A 21,793-nucleotide genomic window follows, 5' to 3' on the forward strand; every position below is an offset into this window, starting at 1 on the left:
CTGAGATCAAGTTTGAAAATATCTGATTTAACCACAGGCTTTGAATATAGGCTACACAACTCTAATCCAGAATTCCAAAGTCCCAAACCTCTGGAACACTAAAGCGATGCCACAAATGGAAAATTCACAGCTGACCTCATTTGCCATATTGCAGACAAAATGTAGGAACACTAAAAACTTTCATATAAAATCACATTCTACATATATATGTGAAATATATGTCTTTCGTGTTCAGATTTGGGTACCATCTTCAAAATATCTTATTAGATGGATGAAAATATTCCAAAACCCAAAATCTAAACCACCTGTGGGCCCCAAGAATATCAGATAGATGTTCAAGCTGCATCAATTCTTGCAAACCAAGAACAAGAATATGAAATTATTAATGAGGGAGAGCCATTCTCCTAGGAAAATTACATGAGAGCTAAAATGAACATGTCAAATCAAAGCATCACTTCATGGAGCATCAATAAAGACAAGGCAGAGTGTGTAGATAGAATTACTTTGTATATCCTAGAAACGTCTATTTAGCCACTAGTATTTTGATAATAAATCCAACAGCAACATATGACAGTCAGAGAAACAGTCAATAACTGGAAAATAGGCGATTAAAATAGCAGCCACCACCACCATGAGGGAGACATTCCAAGGTTCTGCCAAAGGGAACAGGCAAGGATACCCAGTTCTCCACCCCAGGGCAGTCCGCTCAGGGAGTATCTGTTCTATTTAAAACTTTCATATCCACAGAACGACAGTGGGACTACACACTCGCAGCTTCAAAAAAGAAAATGGATCAAGGGGATTTAATCTGCGCTAATGCTGCCCAACCAGCCTGAACTCTTTCTTTGTCTGATTAACTGAGGGAAAACAGTAGCAGGAACAGTAATGTCTACTGAGCACTTCCTATAACTACGCAATGTGGAAAAGCACTACATTGGCATTGACTTGTTTCATGTTTGAGATCATCCTAAGGGCACAAACACCATCATCTCCATTTTTGGCATGGAGAGAGTTGAATCCAGAGGATAAACAACTGGCCTACCGCAAGCCAGGACACAAACTCAGCCTCTCTGGCCAGGCCCCAGCTCCTTAGGCACACTGCTCTGCAGTACACAAGCACTGTAACCTACAATGACACCAAGGTTAAGGCGTGGCCCCCACCCTGCACCATTTCCACCCTTTACCCTGATGCCTGCTGCTCAATGAGAGATGCTAAGCAGTGTGCAGAGGACTCCAACCATTCTCTACGGCTCTGACTTAGATGCTAAAGGATCCGAGCTGCTAGAGTGCACTTTGAAGATGACTCGTGTGGAAGGAGCTTAAAGACAAACCCCAAAACCTCAGCATTATGTTACTACAAATGCAACAAGATTTGTATTTGTAATACAAATTGAAACATTTCACACGTCGTCAAACATTGCACAGCAGTGTAGCCAGACTTCTCTAGAGACAATGCTTCAATTCAAGGAGGATAGCAAGATGGTTCTGCAAGCAGTGGCACCTGCCCACCTCAACCCCATCCTGCACACCCACAAGGTCAAAGAGAGGACCAAAACTCTCATGTCCTCTGACCAACACCTAAACACGCACGCGCGCACATGCACATACACATACAGACAGACAGACAGACAGACAGACAGACACACACACACACACACACACACACACACACACACGGGGGGGGGGTACCTCCATACAAATCAATTGGGAAAAGCATTATTAAAATGGCTACCACGGGTTTGAAGAGACGGCTCAGGGGGGCACCGCTGCTGGTCTTCGCAGGAGCTGGGTGGGTCTAGGTCCCAGCACCCACGTGGTGGCTCACAACAAAAGCAACTCCAATTCCGGGAGATCTGACGCCCCCTTTTGACCTCCTCGGGCATCAAGTACACACGCGGTGGTCACAGATACATGCAAACACTCATACACATATAAAATACATTCTAAAAAAAAACCTCTAATTGCTACCACAAAAGGTTAAGCTACATTAACATACTCCACATTTTGTAACGTTGGTCAAACACAAAAAGCGGTCTGTTTCAGAGTTCAACGAAGATTACAATTTTACACACCGATCCACCAACTCAAGGTAAAACTCTACGGTCACTCAAAAGGAACGTGTGGCTTCGCTGTAGAATATGACTCAGGAGAAGCGGAACGGGAGACCGAGCAAACCGGGAGAGATCCGGGTAGACTAATAACGCGCGGACCGCCAAGGGGCCTCCGTGAAGGGAGATCGGCTTATACAGACAGATCTCCGGGGCTGTGGCGTTGACACTTGGCCCCGTGTTTGAAAATCCGTACCGTTCAAGGTGCCTTAAATAAACCATTTCTTTTTCTGGCTAGCCAGACGGCAGGCATTCCAAAAGCACAATCACGAAAATAACTTCCTATCTCGGGGACGCGAGGAGGGAGAATTGCGAGCATAACTCAGAAGGCTGGCCAGGAGAAGTGCGAGCGCCGGCCAGGGGTCCCCGCGGACCGCCTGCCGTGCACCGGAGGCGGGGGTGGGGCGCGCCGTTACCCTTCCCGGCCCTGGAGGGTGGCCGGGAGGGAGGGAGGGAGGGAGGGCCGGCCGCCGGGAACGCGCGACGCCAGCCGGTCCGGCCGCCGTTACCTCGCACGCCCAGAGCGAGCGAGCGGGCGAGCCCAGCGAGCGAGGTGCCAGCGGACGAGCTTCAGGCCGTCAACGTCCACCCGACCGCCTCCGGCGGCGCTAAACTGTCAACCAGGAGCCAATCAAAGCGTCCCGGGGCGCGGCGGGGCGCAGGCGGGGAGTGGCGGGCAGCCGGAGGCGAGCGGAGCGCGGCGGGCGGCGCACGGGGCGGCGGCGGCGGCCGCCGTGCTCGACAGCCGGCCCTCCCCGCGTCGGAGCGCGCCTCGCCCCCGCCGGGTGAGCAGAGGCGCCGCCGGGAGCCGGCTGACGGGTCCGGCCGGCGGGACGCGCGGGACGGCGGGGACGCTCACCGGCTCGGCGTGGGCGCTGGCGGGGGCTGCGCTCGGCCTCCGCGCCCGCGGCGGCTCCCGGGGCGCCCGGCGGGTCCCTCGCCGCCCGCCGCCCGGTGTTTTCATACAAACCCCGGTGGCAGGAGAGGCGGAGGCGGCGAAGACGGCTGCGGAACCTGCCCGCATCCCGGGCAACGTCAGCGCGGCGCCCCGCCCAACTCACGCCTCGGACAAGCCGGCTCGCTCGCGTGCGCCCGCAGGGCGGGGCGGGGGGGGACGAGGAGGAGGAGGGCGAGCGGGCGCGGGGCGCGTGCCCGCGGGCGGGGGCGGAGGCGGGAGGAGTGCGGGGCGCGTGCCCGCGGGCGGGGCGGGGGAGGAGGGCCGGTACGGGGCGCGTGCCCGCGGGCGGGGCGGGGGAGGAGGGCCGGTACGGGGCGCGTGCCCGCGGGCGGGGCGGGGCGGGGCGCTCGCAGGCGCAGCACGCCTGGAGGGGGAGGGGCGGGTGCTCAGGCGCGGGGTGGGGCAGGCGAGGAAGGGACGGGCGGGCTCCGAGCTGGGCGCGCTCCTGCCTCTGGGTGAGCCCCGGGCCAGCGTCACCGCGCTCGCCCGCCAGCGGACCGACACGGGTCCTCGGATCCACAGCCTGGTCTTTCGGTCCCAGCCAGAGCCGCCGCCTTCTCTCCGCAGCTGAGCCGGCGCCCACCTCTGCCAACCACCCGCGCTGCCTGGAGGCTTCTTTCAGGCTCGGGGCGGGGGTTGTCTTAGTTCCCCAGATCCCATCAACCTCGGGGACTCGGTGGTAAGGCTAGTTAGTCCTTTTCTGACCCCAAGGAGACCCAGAACAGGCCGGGAAGGCTGTGCCTCCTGGCTTCTTGCAAGCATGAACCGCAACCCCTGGTCAGACCCGGATAAATGAGATACCCGTCGGTGCTGTGGACAAAACGGCGCCGAATGTGTAGTCTCCAAAACATTGATGCGAAGTCACTCGCTAAAGGCAAAGACGTATGGGAGAAATCATGGAAACACGCTTGTGTTTTGACTGTGTTTAAACGCTCAGATGCATTGTTAATAAAGACATCATTTGCCTTTTAAGGCGCATAGGTCATGCTTGGTGTTGGTGGTAGTTGGAGTAAGGGATGTAAAACTTTCACTTAGGGGTAGGGGACTAAACTGAGCCCTTTAGGGGTTTTATTTTGTTCTTAACGTTTTAAGCAAAATTTAGCAGGTTCCTAAAGGGCCATTCAAAATGTAATTCCGGGTGTGAAACAGTGCTTCATGCAGTTTGCTAGTGACAGAGAACTTTACTAAGAGGATAAGAGACTGCCATGTTAGTGTTAGTAAATGTTATCGTTTTCCTCGAGTGAACACTAGATGGTAGATTATAGAATTTAAAATATCTTTAAACCACTCCACACCCCAGACTTCCCAATCTGAAAACCTGATTATCTCAGAGTATTCAAGATTTCAAAATTTTTAAATATTAGCATTATTGAGACACTATTCAAAGAACATGTTTCTAAATAAATCAGCTTGTAATATAGAAAGACATCAATATAAAATGTGAATTGCGTGTGTTAGAATTGGAATTTATCTTTAGCAAAGTACTGTTAATGGTCAGAAGAACAAAGGTTCACATAGCTAGGTAAACAGCCGTGTCATCTGGCTTTGCAGTGATTGCAAACACATAATTTGCAAATGAGTGGCATATGTTTAGCTATTATAACAACCTGAAACACACATACACACCCAAAGAACGATGTGCCTTCCTGGCATCAACTAGCACAATCTTAAACACAGGTGAACACAAGAGTTTAACACAGTTTGAGCACTCAGGAAGTACCAGGCTTCTACCCCAAGCCTAACCAGCCCCAGCTGTTCCTGATCTCCAGCTGTTTCCAAACCCTCCCCCCAGAGCTCCCTGCAGGAGCAGATCCTCCAGGAGTCTCCTTCATCTCCACGGTGTTAGACTCCATCTCTTCCCAGAAGGGCTCCATTGAAGACACAGCTCAGTCTTCCATTCCTCCCCAGAGGTCTGCTTTCACCCTAGTTGAACAATAGCTGGATTTAAATAATCCTGAAACCTCACTCATGCTGTGGTTAATGTGCTTCATCTATCTACTGTATTATCTGTGAATTGTGTTCTGATTCAATGAATGCATAAACCTAAAGTGGAGAACACCCTCTTCGTGTGGCAGTAAACTCTAAGGTGATAATAAACAATCAGAGGGAGACATAGCTCAGTATGGAGCACATGCCCTGCATGTCTGAGATCCTGAATTCAATGCCAAGCACCACACACACACACACACACACACACACACACACACACAAATGAATGTTTAAAAAAAACACATCAAACGTAGGTCAGTGTAGGTAAGTATATGATGATATCTGATATCTACTTACCTGGGATTCCTCAATCAACCTGATACTTCATAGGCATTCCATACAATTCTGCTTATTTCAACTTTAGTGGTGGAAAGACAGTGATGCCCCCTCTTGCTAATGAACCTCTAAACCTTTAATAAGTGACTTTACAAAATGCAGCAAACTTAATTACAGAACGGTAGCTGGAAGACATAGAACATTCGTGGGCCTCACCAAAAGTCTGCGATGCCTCATAGAAATGTTAACAAGGCTGGTTGGTCCTGACACACGTGACCTCACAGGTCCACCGGAGTCGCAGGATCAATGTAGTTTTTCATCATATTCAACATCAACAAATTTGCTGAGCACCTGAACGAGTTGGAGGCAATCATCTGGAGATCTTTGGGGAAATTAAAAAACAATTACACTGGACAAAATAAAAACTGCCCTCTGTCAGTCTAAACTCTAGACTCCCAGGGGATTACTACACATAGGCCGTGGGACAGAAACGCCACATGAATGACTTGAGCTGAACCTAAATGAATGTGGTCACGTCACGCTGGGAGATGGAAGAAACAACCCTTGCATGGCACGCAGTGCAGTGAATCTAGTTGCAAGATCTTGTACTGTGGCAAATGGTTTCCACTTGGTAGTTGCAAATGACACAGTATCTGGGGCAGGAAAACTTGAGTTCATAACCACCAACCACTATACCTTCAACCTCTCCATCTGTGGAGTGGGATTCCTGGGTCCCTGACAACTAAAATCCCAAGCAGCTTATCCTTGTGGTCCAAGGCAACAACTGGGAAACCGAGATCATAAGAATTTTTTTCTTATATTTTAAAGGGCCAGCTTGCTCAGTGGTAAGGGTACCTGCCACCAAGCCTTAGGATCTGAATCGAGTCCTTTGAATCCATACGCTGGAAGGAGAGAACCAGCAGCAAGTTGTTCTCTGACTTCCTGGCATGCCCTGTGGGAAAGGTGATAAACTGTCTGGATGCAAAATTGCACGCGGAGTATCAAAACATTCATTTATTACAACAGAATTCTGGGAAGTTTACTATTTTACCTTTTAAGAAAAATACTCTTGTATTTGCTAGGGCCAGAATGAGTAAGTGCTATCATTTTTTCTGTATCTTGTATTTCTTTAATGTGTTTAAAATTAGCATACAAACTAATAAAAAATAAATTGAAAAAAAAAACCTAAAGATGGTTTCCCTCCGAATGATAGAAGTTGTAGATTGTCCTCACAGTCACTGACATGTGTGACCTCTGCACCTGTGCAGCTGCTGCTTCAATACTGTGGGGAATGTAGTTTCCTTCCACTCTTTTCCTTGTTCTGAGACAGGGTCTCATTGTGTATCCCTAGCTGACCTAGAACTCACTTTCTAGACCAGGCTGGCTTTGAACTAACAGAGATAAGTCTTCCTCCTCCTGGGCGCTGGGATTAAAGCTGTGGTTCCATGCCCATCTCTCTCTCCATTCTTAACAATATAACATTCTTGTTATTAAAAGAAAAGTCAGGTTCGTCGAAAGGAGCGGGCACGAAATTACCCTTCAGAATGAGCTTTGTGAGGAGAGGGCCTCACAACCATGGACACGCAGAGTGACCACCAGCCTTGAAGAGGGAGAGCAATAAGGAGGCTGCGCAGATCCCATAGGCAACAGGAGAGGCTAGTGTGTCCGTCAGGAGAGATAGACAGTCCCACAGCAGGAAAGAGAGGCGCTATCAGGAGAGAGATAGCCCATGATAAGACAGGCTCTACATGAGACAGAGAGAGAGAGAGAGAGAGAGAGAGAGAGAGAGAGAGAGAGAGAGAGAGAGAGGTGTCCATGTTAAGACAGGCTCTACATGGGGGAGAGAGAGAGAGGTGTCCATGATAAAACAGGCTCTACATGGGAGAGAGAGATAGCCCCACAATAGGAAGGGCTCTGTTGCAGGAGGGACAGCCAGCAAGACAGGGACCCTGAGAAGGAAAACAGGCCCCTCAGTTGCAGAGAACAAGGGGGTTTCTGGGTCTTACAGGCTTTTCCGGGGTAGGCAAACTCTACACTGTGTGATCTAGCCTGGCTTCACGCCAAGGGCACAGAAGCAAGCACTAGATATTTGTCTGCTGCAAGGGGAAGGGGCTGCAGAGCGGCTGCAAGTGTTCTTCCCCAGTCTGTCACAGAGGGCAGTCTGGGCTGAGGAGCGGCATGGGACAGTTATAATTCAAAAGATTAAGAGCATGAACTTGGCATGGTAGCTGGCTCTAATCTCAGCGCTCACAATGAGGCAGAGGCAGGCAGACCTCTGAGTTCAAGGTCAGTCTGGTCTACATAGAGAGCGCCATGCCAGCAAATATATGTATACACACACACACACACACACACACACACATATATGTATATGTATACATATTAAGAGGAATTCACAAAACGTATTTGTGATATTTCATTATGTAAATGAGACTGTTATCATGATGCTATATTTACAAAAATCTGTCTTTATCTGTTAAAGGCTTGGAAGAATATACATTAGAAGTTTTAGCAATACTTATCACTTAATGCTATCATTGTAGGCCATTTAAAAATTTTATTCCTCAATGTTTGTTATATTTTCTGCAAAATGCATATAGTATTTAAACAAGAACAATGAAAGTTCACTGTTTACCACTAATAACTTTGAAAGCTGCTAAGAGGATGAAAAGTATAAAGTATGTAAAAGCAGACATAAATCATGAAGCATTTGCAAATGTGAATTCTTGAATCTCTCAAGCAGCCACAGAACCAAGGGAGCAGGAGGCCAAGCTGACCCAAAGGCAAGCAAACCCTTGAAAGTCCCATTTATGCACCCATCTTTTCTGTCACAATCTTATGCTGCAACCTGTCCAGAGAATAGTTTAGACTCTACAAATCCTAAAGAAAATGCATTCTAAACTGGCATGTTCAGCTTCAGGATTTCAGTAAAAGAAGCAAACTGTCATAGATTCGCTTTTTTTGTTTGTTTTTGAAACAGGGTCTCGTGTAGCCCAGAGTGGATGCAGACCATGCAGCCAGGGATGACCTTGAATTTCCAATCCTCCTGTCTCACCCTCTGATAGCTGGGACTAAAGGTGTACACTGCCATGCTTATGTGGCTTCCATGCATTATTTACAAATTTAGACAAAATCTCCTTGTAGGAGTGCATCCATCCTCTCAGAATTAGACCGCATCTTCATTTTTCTCAACACAATGGGATTGATATTTCAGGGCAATAATTACACAGATAAATGAGTGTATTTATTCCGTAGCTGTATCAGTCACCAGGACTGTAAACCTGGACAGGGCTGACAGCTGTAACTGGCTGGTTGGCAAATACTTCGCTACAGTGTAGTGTCAGTGAAATCTGACAGGAATTATATCTTCAGGAACTTGCTGGAAATCAACTTGGTGGAGGTGCTAGGGAAAGATGTTGATGGAGTGAGGACATGGGACATTTCACCAGAGATACTTCCCTGTGAAACCACTAGTTAGGGTCACTGCACAGACAAGTGTTGCAGAAGCTGCCAATGCAGGTAGATTAGGGGTCTTGGCTGGTGTCAGACTACCATCTAGACATCAGCCTTCACCAAGGCTGGCATGTTCAGTGAGCGTGCATTGCGGAGTTCATACATACCTTCCATCTTGGCCACGGGAGGTCCATTGCAGCTCATGTGGTGATGGCTGGGCAAAGAGACCGATCAGCCTGGCCATTACTTGCTTCGACTGCAGTACATGCCCTTTGATAAGCTCTGGTGTGAAATACAACTATCAGTGCCCATTCAAGACAGACCCATCCGTACACACCTCTTTCCCTCCATGCCTCTGACCCCCGAGGCCAAACAATTTGTAACTGTGAGTCAAGTAGCACTGAGCCATCCTTCTGGCCAGCTCTAACACTGGACACAGACAAGTAAAAGGTTAACTGCTCTTCCCACTGGGAGTGTCTCCCTTCGCCCGTGTCCTTGGGAACTGCTGTCTAGCAATGCTGCCATCTGCTTGTAAATGGTGCGACAACTTGTTCATGCCTGCTTGCAAACCAGCTAAATGTTTCTCTCTCTCAGTGTCTTTGGGCATACTGTCTCTGAATCACCTAAGGTATTGTCTAAAGCGTATCCACCCTTCCTTCTTTAAGAGTCTCCTCTTTCCCAGACGACTCTAGACTTGGGATTCCTAGGATTCCTGCAAACCTATAGCAAACTCAACTAGCTTTAAATTCTGCAACAGCAGTGAAATCCCTCCACAACTCCCCCCTTACATTTGGAATTCAGAATGACTCATTTACACACAGACTCCGTACAAGAAATGCATTCAAGAACATGTGATGTCACAATAAGAGGGAAAAAGTTGTATCTTCTTACTGCTCCTCTTGGTTCTTGCTAAAGAGGTCCTAAAATGTTTTCAACCTTTTAAATGCTGTGTCTTTTTGTATGCTAATGAGATGGTGGGTAGCTGGGGGCTCCTGGATACCCTGCAAAGGAAGCCTGGTTGATGCGGGACCAGCCAGACAACTAAAAGGTTGGAGCATTTCCACCTTCCCACACACAGCTTTGGAGCAGAATGAGACTGAAGGTAGAGTTGGTCATTGGTGGTCAATGTAAGGAAAAAATTAAGGTCCGATGTAAGGCACAAAAAAAACAAAAGGATAAGGCTCAAAGGCTACCTAGCTGCTGGACATGGGGCAGTGTGTGAGGCAGTGTGGGCAGTGTGGGGCTGTGTGGGCAGTGTGGGGCAGTGTGGGGCAGTGTGGGCAGTGTGGACAGTGTAGCCAAGAGAGCAGAGGCTCTGCACTCTGCCCTCTTTGTCCCTCCTGTCCCCGGGTTCTCAGGATGGTGAGCATTTCAGTTGGGATCTGGGTTGTGTTCGTTGGCTCGTAAGTTGGAGTCTTTGTCCCCAGTTATCAGGACTCTAGGGAGCTGGAGGGAGCTTTGGGAGACGGGGCCTCACTATTGGAAGAAGGTCACTGGAAGAGTCTATTCTCCATCAAGACTCCATCAGGGCTCTGCTCCTGTCTTGATGATATACCCAGAGCACCTTTATGGTTTTCCTGAAACTACAGCAACTACCTCCGGACTGGCCCTGTGACACAGGCTGGCTAGCTCGCTGTCCCTGGCTCTGCGGAGAGGACTGACAACAGGACAAGCTGCAGACATTTCCTTTGAGCAGTGAAGAGCTCCTTGCTTACCAGCCTTTTACTTCCTATGATTAAAGTTACTCCCCACAGTTGTTTCAAAGATCATATAAGACAATTAGCGTCTTGAATAGAACAATATATGTGTGTGTTTCCTTGGCAATGCCAACATCAGCTGTTGGACTAAAACTGAAGGCAGTGGGTCACCCTCTAAGGAGTGCAAAGCCAATGAGCACAGCTTGGAGATAATAAAATGAAGAGAGCTTCAGCACCCAAGAGCAATGCGGGGGGTCTCTCCTCAAACAAAGAAAGCGACTGGGTTGTCCTGGAAAAATTATGTGCATAACACACATATGTATAAAAGACTTCTCAACCAGTGTAGAGACAGCATATTTTTGGAGATATGAGGTTCAAGAACATCTTTCTAACTGTGTATGTGCAAAACCAATGGTGTCTAAACACACACACACACACACACACACACACACACACACACACTGTACCCTTTACCTCCCAGGAACAGACTCATGCTATCCCAAATACCATGTTGGTTTTTTCTTTGGTTGGTTGTTGTTTTGGTTTTGAGACAGGGTTTCTCTGTGTAGCCCTGACTGTTCTGGAAATTGCCCTATAGACCAGGCTGGCCTCAACTTCAGAAATTTACCTGCCTCTGCCTCCTGAGTTATGGGATTAAAAGGTGGGAATCACCACTGACTGGCTCGCGTTTTTATGGTAACAGAACAAAAAAAATCATAAATTGAAGGACTTTTTTAAAAATCCATTGGTTTTGGCATGGAGATGGCTCAGTGGTTAAGATCACGGGCTGCTCATAGAGGATCTGGGTTCTGTCCTCAGCATCCACATGCCAGCTCACAGCCATCTGTGACTCTGGGGAGAATCTGATGCCCTCTTCTAGTTCCCACAGGCACTGTACACATGAGATTCCTTACATAAACATAGACAGAGAAACAGTATACTTAAAAATAGCAATAAATCATTTTCTAAAATATATTTTTTAAAAAGCAATTAGGTAGGAGCTCAACGCAGTGAGATGGCTCAGCGGTTAAGAGCACTGACTGCCCTTCCAGAGGACCAGGGTTCAATTCCTAGCACCCACATTGCAGCTAACAACTGTCTGTAACTCCAAGATCTGACACCTTTTCACACGGACATTAATGCAGGCAAAACGCCAATGCACATAATATGAAAACAAAGTTTTAAAAAAGCAACTGGGTACCTCTGGCTGGTTAAAGTCAGTTTCAGCTGAAACAGAGAACAGTTTGAGAACAAGGATTAAAGTTGTGTAGGAGGGTGGGGGGGAGCCCACAATGCCACCCGGGCCCCAGCAGTGGTACAGGCGCTTTCCCTTAGTTGTCTAATGGCCATCGATATAAAGAAATCTCACATAACTGCCTACCCCACGACATCTGCACTGCAGCAGATATGACCAGACACCTGAACTTCTCAGCCTAGAAGCCCTTAAATTACAATTAGCCAAATGAATTTGCAGGCATTGTAAGAGCTACCTTGGCTAGAAGCACAATTTTGAAATAACGGTAATGAAAAGGAAATAGGTCACAAAAGAGATGACTCTGGTGGGGCGGCTCAGAGCCTGGGTAAGTGCCACGCTTACCCAGGCTGAAGTAAATAAAAGGCCACAAGGACAGAGAGGCGAGACAGCAGAAAACATTTCATTTAGTGGTGTTCCTTTTGTGATGTTCCTTTGTCATGTATCTGAGTCATCTAAAAGCAGGGTTTGGAGGACACCTCTGAAAAGTCCCAGGAATGGAGCAGAGACACGTGTTCTCAGGAGAAGCAGCAAGTGGGCACACTTTCTAGGCAGAAGAAGCAGACCAAAACCAGCAGAGCTCTACAATTCACTCAGTACTGCTGTACAGAGAATAGGGTCCTCTCTGTCAAAGGCACGGGGCTTTGGGGCGCATTTTCTCAGCACAAGATTTTACCTGCCATGTGTAGTTCTAGATACAATTTTTATGTGGGGCATGTCTCGTTAGCACTGTGAATCTTCACCCAGGGTTGTGTGTTTTAGTAACATAACCAGCCAGAAGTCACCTTCGGGCACTCTGGAGTGACCCTGCGTCTGCGCCTGCGCCTGGGCCTGCACCAGCAGCTGGCTTTAGTTGGCTGCGGCAGAGGGTTACAGCCTTTCTCATTGCCAACCCTGTTTCTTCATTTGCCAATTTTATATAGATTTCTTAGCAGTCTTTCAGACTTGAGTCTCCATCACTATTCTGCCTCCTACACTCCAGCACATACATGAGATCATTCTCTCTCCACTCCAGCACATACATGAAAGAATTCTCTCTACACTCCAGCACATACATGAAAGAATTCTCTCTACACTCCAGCACATACATGAAAGAATTCTCTCTACACTCCAGCACATACATGAAAGAATTCTCTCTACACTCCAGCACATACATGAAAGCATTCTCTCTACACTCCAGTACATACATGAAAGCATTCTCTCTACACTCCAGCACATACATGAGATCATTCTCTCTACACTCTAGTACATACATGAGATCATTCTCTCTACACTCCAGCACATACATGAGATCATTCTCTCTACACTCTAGCACATACATGAAAGCATTCTCTCTACACTCTAGTACATACATGAAAGCATTTTCTTCTCAATGAATGTGCCTTAGATTCTGTAGGGTTTGAAGCATGCGCCGAAGTTTCTGAGAACAGGATGAAGGTAGTGTGGTCCACTCCTGAGGGCTTTTCCCTGTAAGCAGCGTCTTGAGTGTTAGCCAACAGAGTAATTCTGAAAGGTTACCAGCCTGCCCTGAGATAAGCTGTCACTGCCAATGCAAAAAACAAACAAAAAAATAGATAAAATAAAACCCAAAGCCAGCTTTTACCTCATAAAGGATGAGACAGTTTGTTAGAGAGCCAAATATGAGTGACCATGGCCTGGGAACACTTTTAGAGTACTCCAAGTCCCACGTCCAGATGAGCTGGCAACTTCAAGAAGTTTTTATAAAAACAAGACAAAGGCCACAAATGAAGACACTTTTCCTATGCACGGATGGAAACACTGGGCAGATGGTTAGAGGAAAGTTGGGGAATCTCTTCTCTGATGTAGGTCTCACATGCTGTCCGATGACACTCTCAGCTTTGGAGCTGGTGGAAACCAGGGGTCTACTAAGCTAAGTCACTTCAAACAGCTTGGCTGAGCTGTGTTAAGAGGCACATGGCTTTAATCCCAGCATTTAGGGTACAGAGGCAGGTGAATCTCTGCGAATTCTAGGGTAGCTTGGTCCACATAGGGAGTTCCAGGGCAGTCTGAGCTAAGTGAGACCCCATCTCAAAAAACAGGAAAGAAAAAAAGAAAGGAAGGAAGGAAGGCAAAACAGAAGGAAGAGAGGAAAGAAGGAAAGAGAAGGGGAGGAGGGATTACCCAATAGTCACAGGGATGTTAGCTCAGATAGACAGGGAAAGGAATGTCTAATACGGAGGCTAAAGATGACCCCAGGTAAACTGTAGTTTGGCCCTGGACCTGCCACATCTCAGCCTCTCCATAAGGACTGCAATTCTAATCGGTTAACCAGCCCTGCAGGTTTGGCAGCAGCCTGGCTTCCCTCCAGGAACTTCCATTCCCATCGTATAACCGCAGAGGAAGGTGAAAGAACCACGGCCAAGGGGAAGCATCATCTGAGCTCAGACAAGCATCCCAGCACTGCTGAAGAGCCAAGTCACAGCATGTGCAAAGCTGTCCTTCCAGTTAGCCCGTCCCAGGCTCCTCCACTGCCAGAAAGAGTCTAATTCAATTAGGGAAGGCTTGGAGGAAAAGGGCTTTCACAGTCTTAAGCCTGACTGAGCGTCCTCAGTGTCAATCCAGTTCTCTGAGAGCTTCGTCACTCACAAGTCAGTAAGTAAGCCCACCCTGGGTATGCTCGGTAATGCTCAATGGGACATTCTGCCCTACATGCTGTGCTGAGGCACGCAACTAACCACTAACCGATCTCATTGCTTCCCCTGCTCCCACCCTTTCCAACCTCTGCAGTGACTCTACTGTTCATCCCTTAAAAAAAATACTTTTAGTGTATGATGTATGTAAATGTTTTGTGTACACTCATGTATGTGTGCCATCTTAGTGCTTGGAACCGGCAGGAGAAGGCATCAGGTATGCTAGAACAGAATTACAGGTGTTTTTAGCCACCATGTAGGTGCTGGGAGCTGAGCCCTGTTCCCCTGCAAGAGCAGAAGACACTCTGAACTTCTGAGCTGTCTCTTTATCACCTACCGTAATTCTTTTTTTTGTGCAAGCTAAAGTTCCAGGGGGAAACACACATCTGTGTTGAACAGGACTCTGTGAGACCAAATGACTGGTTAGAGTTTCATGGTTGAATTTCATCACAGCAACAAAAGCAGGTAAGATGTGCGTGAACCCTGTTTCTTTAGTGTTAGAACAGAAGAAAACTGACCCTGACGTCTACCTTCATAGTGTCAGCCTGTGTGTGTGTGGAGGGGGGGTCATCAACAATGTCACTCAGCTGTGATCCCAGCATTCTACACTGCCGACCAAACAGGTGTGATGTGTCACTGGTGCAATGATGTCATATGTTACGGGAATAACCACCACCTTCTGCACTGGTGCGATGATATCACACGTGTTACGGGAATAACCACCACCTTCTGCACTGGTGCGATGATGTCACACGTGTTACGGGAATAACCACCACCTTCTGCACTGGTGCGATGATGTCACACGTGTTACGGGAATAACCACCACCTTCTGCACTGGTGCGATGATGTCACACGTGTTACGGGAATAACCACCACCTTCTGCACTGGTGCGATGATGTCACACGTGTTACGGGAATAACCACCACCTTCTGCACTGGTGCGATGATGTCACACGTGTTACGGGAATAACCACCACCTTCTGCACTGGTGCGATGATGTCACACGTGTTACGGGAATAACCACCACCTTCTGCACTGGTGCGATGATGTCACACGTGTTACGGGAATAACCACCACCTTCTGCACTGGTGCGATGATGTCACACGTGTTACGGGAATAACCACCACCTTCTGCACTGGTGCGATGATGTCACACGTGTTACGGGAATAACCACCACCTTCTGCACTGGTGCGATGATGTCACACGTGTTACGGGAATAACCACCACCTTCTGCACTGGTGCGATGATGTCACACGTGTTACGGGAATAACCACCACCTTCTGGTTGGCTTTAGGCTTAGCATTCACTAGAAAACTCACATGCGGTACTGTAAATCTGGTCAGGAGCCAGTGGCTGGGATGCCATAGACCCTGGCAGGGAAGCTACCATTGTGAATGTGCTAAATGGACACAATGTGTCTCTCACACTGACTTCTAAGTAGTTATGTTGATGTCTGTACTGTCCTCAGCTTTGGGTAACGATAACGACGGAGTCTCGTAACTGGTCAACGTGATGAGAGTAACTGGCTCCTCGGTGCTCATCTGTAAATGGGGCATCTACACCACCCCCTCCAAGGTTCAGGGAACATTATGCAAGACAGACGTAAGGGGAATATGAGCTGTAGGATGCGGTGGAGTGCTGTGGAATACGGTATTCCAGATAACACAGCCATGGCACCCTTGAGTTTACGGCAGCTGTGACTACCCGCTCACGACTTACACACGATTGGACCTGTCATGAAGAGGGGAAGATCTATTGCTAGGAAAGGACAGGTATTTTCTTCAGCCCTGTAGACACACACACACACACACACACACACACACACACACACACACACACAAATAGAAGTAGAAAGGAAACTAGGTACACACATGCATGGACGCACTCACATGTGCCCACACACACACAAGTATAAGTAGAAAAGGGACTAGGTGCACACACGTGCACTCACATGTGCACACACACAGATGCACTCCCATGTGCACACACACGGATGCACTCACATGTGCACACACACGGATGCACTCACATGTGCGCGCACACAAGAAGCAGAAAGGGGACTAGGTGCACACACGTGCACTCACATGTGCACACACAGATGCACTCCCATGTGAGCACACACAAGAAGTAGAAAGGGGACTAGGTGTACACACGTGTGCTCCCATGTGCACACACATGGATGCGCTCCCATGTGCACACACACGGATGCGCTCCCATGTGCACACACACGGATACACTCACATGTGCACACACACGGATGCACTCCCATGTGCGCGCACACAAGAAGCAGAAAGGGGACTAGTTGGAAGAGAAGGAATCAGCTGAAGTTGGAGGAAAGAAAGGGGCGCATGTGCTCCAATCAATATGCTAATACAATCATATACGAAGAAGAGTGAGCTAAGAGGAAGGGTCCTATGCTGTATCTCACAATGGATGAATGGATGCTCTTTCCTTCCCATCTGTTCCTCCCTTTGGTTTTTCGAGATAGGGTTTCTCTGTGTAGCTCTGGCCATCCTAGAACTCACTATGCAAACCAGACTGGCCTTGAACTCGGATCTGTCTGCCTCTGCCTCCTGGGTGCTGGAATTGAAGGCATGCACCACCATGCCTGGCTAGCTCTCTTCTTCCTGATAAAAAAACAATTCTTCATGAGGCTGGGAAGAGCAGCTCAGTGGTAGGAAGTGTGATTGGCATAGATGCGGCTTGGCACCAAATACCCAGCACTAAGACAACAATAACCAAACCCACACAAACCCAGGCTGCTCTTTTTCAGTATCTGGAAATCATTTTCACACAATAAAAACTGAGAGTGTGTGAGATATAAAAAGATAAGTTTCCCAATCTTCTAAAACACAAACATTTTGACTAGATATAGTGGCATTCACCCATAGTCCAATTACTTAGGGAGCTGAGGCAGAAGGATCACTTGAACCTAGATTCTGGGCCAGCATGGTCAGCACAGTAAGACTGCCTCAGAACAAAACTGCTTATTGTCGTTTCAAAGTCAATGCGTAACTGACATGAGCTGGGTTAACTTCTCTCTGGTCGTTCAGTACCCTGCTCTAGACACGGTGCAATGTCCCTGCGGTCTCCTTTGCTGGCTCCTGCTCTAACTACAGCGCAAAGTCCCTCGGGTCACCTGTGCTGGCTACTATCTGTCAACTCAAAACAAGCTAGTCACCTAAGTTTAAGGAGTCTCAACTGAGAAGAAGCCTCCATAAGATCCGAGTGTGGTAAGGCTGTAGGGCATTTCCTTAATTAGTGATTGATGTGAGAAAGTGAAACCCACTGTGTGTAAGGGGGGGTCACCGCTGAGCTGGTGGTCCTTGGTGCTCTAAGAAAGTAAGGCAAGAAACAGCCATCTCCTCCTTGACCTCTGCATCAACTCCTCCCTCCAGGATCCTCCCGTTTTCTCTGCCCTGACTTCCTTCCATGGCAAACTGTGCTGTGAAAGTATGAGTCAAATAAACCCTTCCCCTCCCCAAGTTCCTTCTGGTCATGGCGTTTCATCACAGGGGTGGAAGGCCTAGGACGTGATACCCGGGAGACTCTGACTAAGCCTATTGAGACTTACGACTCCCTGACCCAGGAGAGTCCCCGCGGAGGCGGATTCCGAGCAGCCGCTTCTGTCCTGTGAGTGAATGTGTTTCCCTCGCTGAGTGGAGCCTGTGCCCCCGGGACGGCCACCATGGCATAGGAGCGTGAGCAAGGCAGGGTGGTCCACACCCCTGGTGAGGGAGTGAATGAGGCCTCAGTCTGGAATTCAGCGGCGCTCTTACTTTGGCATCTAGACGATACCAAGGGTTACGCAGGTCTCAAATAAGAAGAAAAGACACGGGACTGTCACTCCTCATTCTTTATATCAGCAAAGCTCTCCACGAAAAGCACCTTCAAGACGATTAAAGTGCGACGGTAGGTCCCGCGGAGGAGTTAACGCGCATGGATGCTTTCAAGCACACGGAGGACACTCGAGAGGGGTTTCCTACTTAGAAAAGATCGTTTTGTAGTACAAGTGAGAATCAATGACCCATTTGTGTCATGAGACCTTGGCACAAAGGCAAAGATTATGGTTTTTTTTTTTTTTGTGAAACGAAAACGTTAAGTTAGCTGATCAGACTATTTGGTAGTCTGCCTGCAAAATTATCCCTTGAGTCTTGAAGAAATGCAAATGAGCGTACTTGCTGAGAGGCCTACGGTTGCTGACTGTTCAAGGGTGTTTGCACGCTGACCATTTACGAAGATTTAGAACATAAAATATCCCTGAAGAATTCTATGTTAAAAATAAGATTTACTTACTCCTTCTAATACCAACAAAACTTTGAAAAAAATTAAGCTCATGGAACCCAAACTGTGCTTTTTATTTTGGGAGGAAAGGAAAGGAACATGGTAATACCATTGTAGACAGAAAAAAAATGTTTCAAATTCATATATATATACAGTGCTTCATTTTTAATACTAACACATAAATTACTGGCAAGTCAGTTGGCCCTATCAACTTAGGGTGTGAAATTCTAATCATGTGAAGACTGAAATATTTCAATATTGAGTTTTCAGATTTAGAGCAATTATATGATTTGACTAAACTGTGGGAAGTAATCAGAAACTGTCAGGCTTGGTGGCAAATGCTCGTGACCCCAGCACTTCACACAGCTAAGGCAAGAGATCTGGACCCAAGTCTGAGGCTAGCCTTCATCACTTACTGATGGAGACGGTCTCAACAAGGAGACAGAAACATACACTTCCATAGGTATGGTCGGACTCTCTTTGGTGGGATCACCAGCCTGGAAATCATGACACAGAGACTTATCAACTATGAAAGCTTGGCCTTAGCTTGGGCTTTTCCCCAGCCAGCTCTTAAGACTTAAATTAACCCGTTTTTATTCATCTGCATTCAGCCCCATCCATACCAAATGTCTGACTTCTTCAGAGTCTCACTGGCTGCAATCCCGGCAAGCCTGGCCCTGCTCCTTGGAAAGTTGTAAACTGTGCCTCCTCTGGGCGGGCAGGCGAGGGTCCCTTTAAGAGGCAAGCTCTGCCCATTCTCGCTTTCAGTCTCTGCCATTTCTGGTAACTGGTCTCTGTCTCTTTCTCTCCCCCTTCCCTTTCCCACTCCCTTCGCTTCCCCCAAATAAAGCTTCCCAAGCAGCCTGTCTGCCTGGCAGGTTTGTGCTCCCAGCCACCATGGTCTCCCTCACACCGCAATATCACAATTTCCTCCTCCTCTCTTCTTCCCAGTGATCTCTCTGTCCCCAGAAGTCCCTCCTACTCTCTCCTGCCTAGTCATTGGCCTTCCAGCTCTTTATTAACCCAATCACAGGGACGCATCTTCACACCTTGTGAAGAAATATTCCCCGACAAATATAACAGAATAGCAAATGAAGTAACAACAACAACAAGAGATGTGTGTGTTTCCCATTCTAAGGAAAAAGAATTCACGGGGTGGCGTAAACCTCTATTTGACCTACCCATCACTCAAGACCAAGATATATATATTCAATTTCTAAAGTGACCTCCTATGTTACTTACTTGTATGGCCGTGGTAAAAGGCCAGTAGCAATTTACAGAAGGAAAGCTTTCGTTTGGTTTGTGGTTCCGGAGAGAAACGGGTGGGGTCGGGCTACCCAGCCTTGAACCCCGCCCCAGTGACGTAATCCCTCAATCTAGGCTATGCCCCCTAAAGGTTCTACAACTGCCCCCCCAGAGAACCGCCAACCTGGGACCCCGTGTGCAAGCGTGGGAGCCGAAGGGGGCGAACAGCGAACTGACCTGTTGTCGCAGGCCCAACTACAGTCTGAGTTCAGCAGCTTGCTGGTTTGCACCATCGGTAAGACAAGGACAAACTGGGACACCAGCTCAGCCAGTGAAGCGCTTGCCACGCGAGGACTTGTGTTTGGTCCTCGGGACCCATGTGAGCGGAGCACGGTGGATATGCTTGTGCTCCTAGTGCTGGGGAGGCGGAGACAGACAACCCAGAGGGCTCACTGCCTAGACACTTGAGCCTAGCCAGGTAGGTTCCAGACCAAGTGAAAAGCTACCTCAAAAACAAGATGGATCCTTCAAGAGCGGTGGTCCTCAGTCTATGGGTGGTGACCCTTTTGGGGGTTCCATATCAGACACCCTGAATATCAGATTCATAAGATTATGTGATTAATAACAGCAGCAAAACTGTAGTTATGAAGTAGCAATGAGATAATTTTGTGGTTGTTGGGGTTGTGGTGGTTTGAATAGCTGTGGCCCCCATAGACTCGTATGTTGGAATGCTTGGCCCATGGGGAGTGGCAGTTAGGAGAAGTGGCCTTGCTAGAGGAAGTGTGTCACTGTGGGGACAGGCCATGAGGTCTCACATGCTCAAGCTATGCCCTCTCCCTCGGCTGCCTACGAGTCAAGATACAGAACTCTCTCCTTCTCCAGCCCCGCATCTGCCTGATACCCGTGCCCCAGCAGGATGATAATGGACTAAACCTCTGAAGCTGTGAGCCACCCCAATTAAATGTTTTTCCTTTGTAAGAGCTGCCATGGTTCTGGCGTCTTTTCACAGCGATAGAAACCCAAACTAAGACAGGAGTCACCACAGCATGAAGAGCTGTATTAAAGGGTCCCAGCATTAGGAAGGTTGAGAACCACTGCTCTAGAGGAAAAATAGATAAAGTGGATTTGTGGCCACCACACATCTAAACACACACACACACACACATACACCACACACACACCACACACCTGAACACACATACACATCACACATTTGAATATACACACACACCTGAACACACACAGACACACACCTAAATACACACATACACCTGAACACACACACACCTGAACATATACATACACCTGAACATACACATACACACACTACAAATTTCAAACTAGAAAAAAAAACTATAGTACATTGAATTTTCAGATGATTGACTACATGACCTCAGATTTGACTTAAAATCATTGTCACACTTAAAGCCACAATAGACACCCTGTCCACTCACCTGTGCACAATGTAGTCAGAGACACCATCCTCAAAGTCAAACTTTAAATAGATTTTTTGTGATGGCTATTCTTGGTTGTCAAGTACATCTATAGTTAACTGAAGTCCAAATGGTTAGGTACGCCTGTAAGGAATTTTTTTCTTGATTAAATCGTTTGAAGTGGGAGTCCCACTTCTAGTGTGGATTTTTGAGGTTGGAAGATAAACCTTTAATAGGGATCCTTTCAGGTGGGACGATCTATCTCTAATCTGGGCCACACCTTCTGCTGGCAGTGTGTGCAAAGAAATGGAAGGAGGAGGGGAAGCGTTTGCTCTGTGGCTGTTTGCTCTGGGCTCTTGCTCTCACTGGCAAGTTCACTCCTTCACTGGCATCGGAGCCTACTTCTTCAGGACGCCGGTGTATATCGAGGACCAGCTGGACATCCAGC

The 21,793-nt window shown here is 47.9% G+C and overlaps 1 protein-coding gene and 2 long non-coding RNA genes across 11 annotated transcripts in view; 1 reads left to right on the forward strand and 2 right to left on the reverse strand.

Moving 5' to 3' along the window:
• The window catches only part of Agtpbp1 (ATP/GTP binding carboxypeptidase 1), a 156,770-nt gene extending 153,609 nt beyond the window's left edge, over window positions 1-3,161 (reverse strand). For 2 of the 9 annotated variants that reach the window (XM_040756107.1, XM_040756110.1), the window contains exon 1: window positions 2,618-2,764. The gene's annotated coding sequence lies outside the window, so the exon portion shown is untranslated. Of the gene's footprint in view, window positions 1-2,617; window positions 2,768-2,967; window positions 3,052-3,078 lie in introns of those variants that run through there. The other 7 variants (XM_040756109.1, XM_040756108.1, XR_005881012.1 and 4 more) reach the window with 6 other exon arrangements.
• A 2,284-nt stretch (window positions 3,162-5,445) lies between these two features.
• On the reverse strand, window positions 5,446-21,485 carry LOC110342512. Its single transcript, XR_005881013.1, has 4 exons — window positions 21,367-21,485; window positions 8,952-9,066; window positions 6,187-6,283; window positions 5,446-5,713 (listed from the first exon to the last, which is right to left on the reverse strand). It is a non-coding gene; the product is annotated as an uncharacterized LOC110342512 (long non-coding RNA).
• On the forward strand, window positions 9,646-10,537 carry LOC121143693. Its single transcript, XR_005881014.1, has 2 exons — window positions 9,646-9,886; window positions 10,374-10,537. It is a non-coding gene; the product is annotated as an uncharacterized LOC121143693 (long non-coding RNA).
• Window positions 21,486-21,793: the final 308 nt, after the last annotated feature.

The sequence above is a fragment of the Mesocricetus auratus genome, unplaced genomic scaffold, assembly GCF_017639785.1.
Source record: "Mesocricetus auratus isolate SY011 unplaced genomic scaffold, BCM_Maur_2.0 Super-Scaffold_100013, whole genome shotgun sequence".
NCBI lineage: Eukaryota > Metazoa > Chordata > Mammalia > Rodentia > Cricetidae > Mesocricetus > Mesocricetus auratus.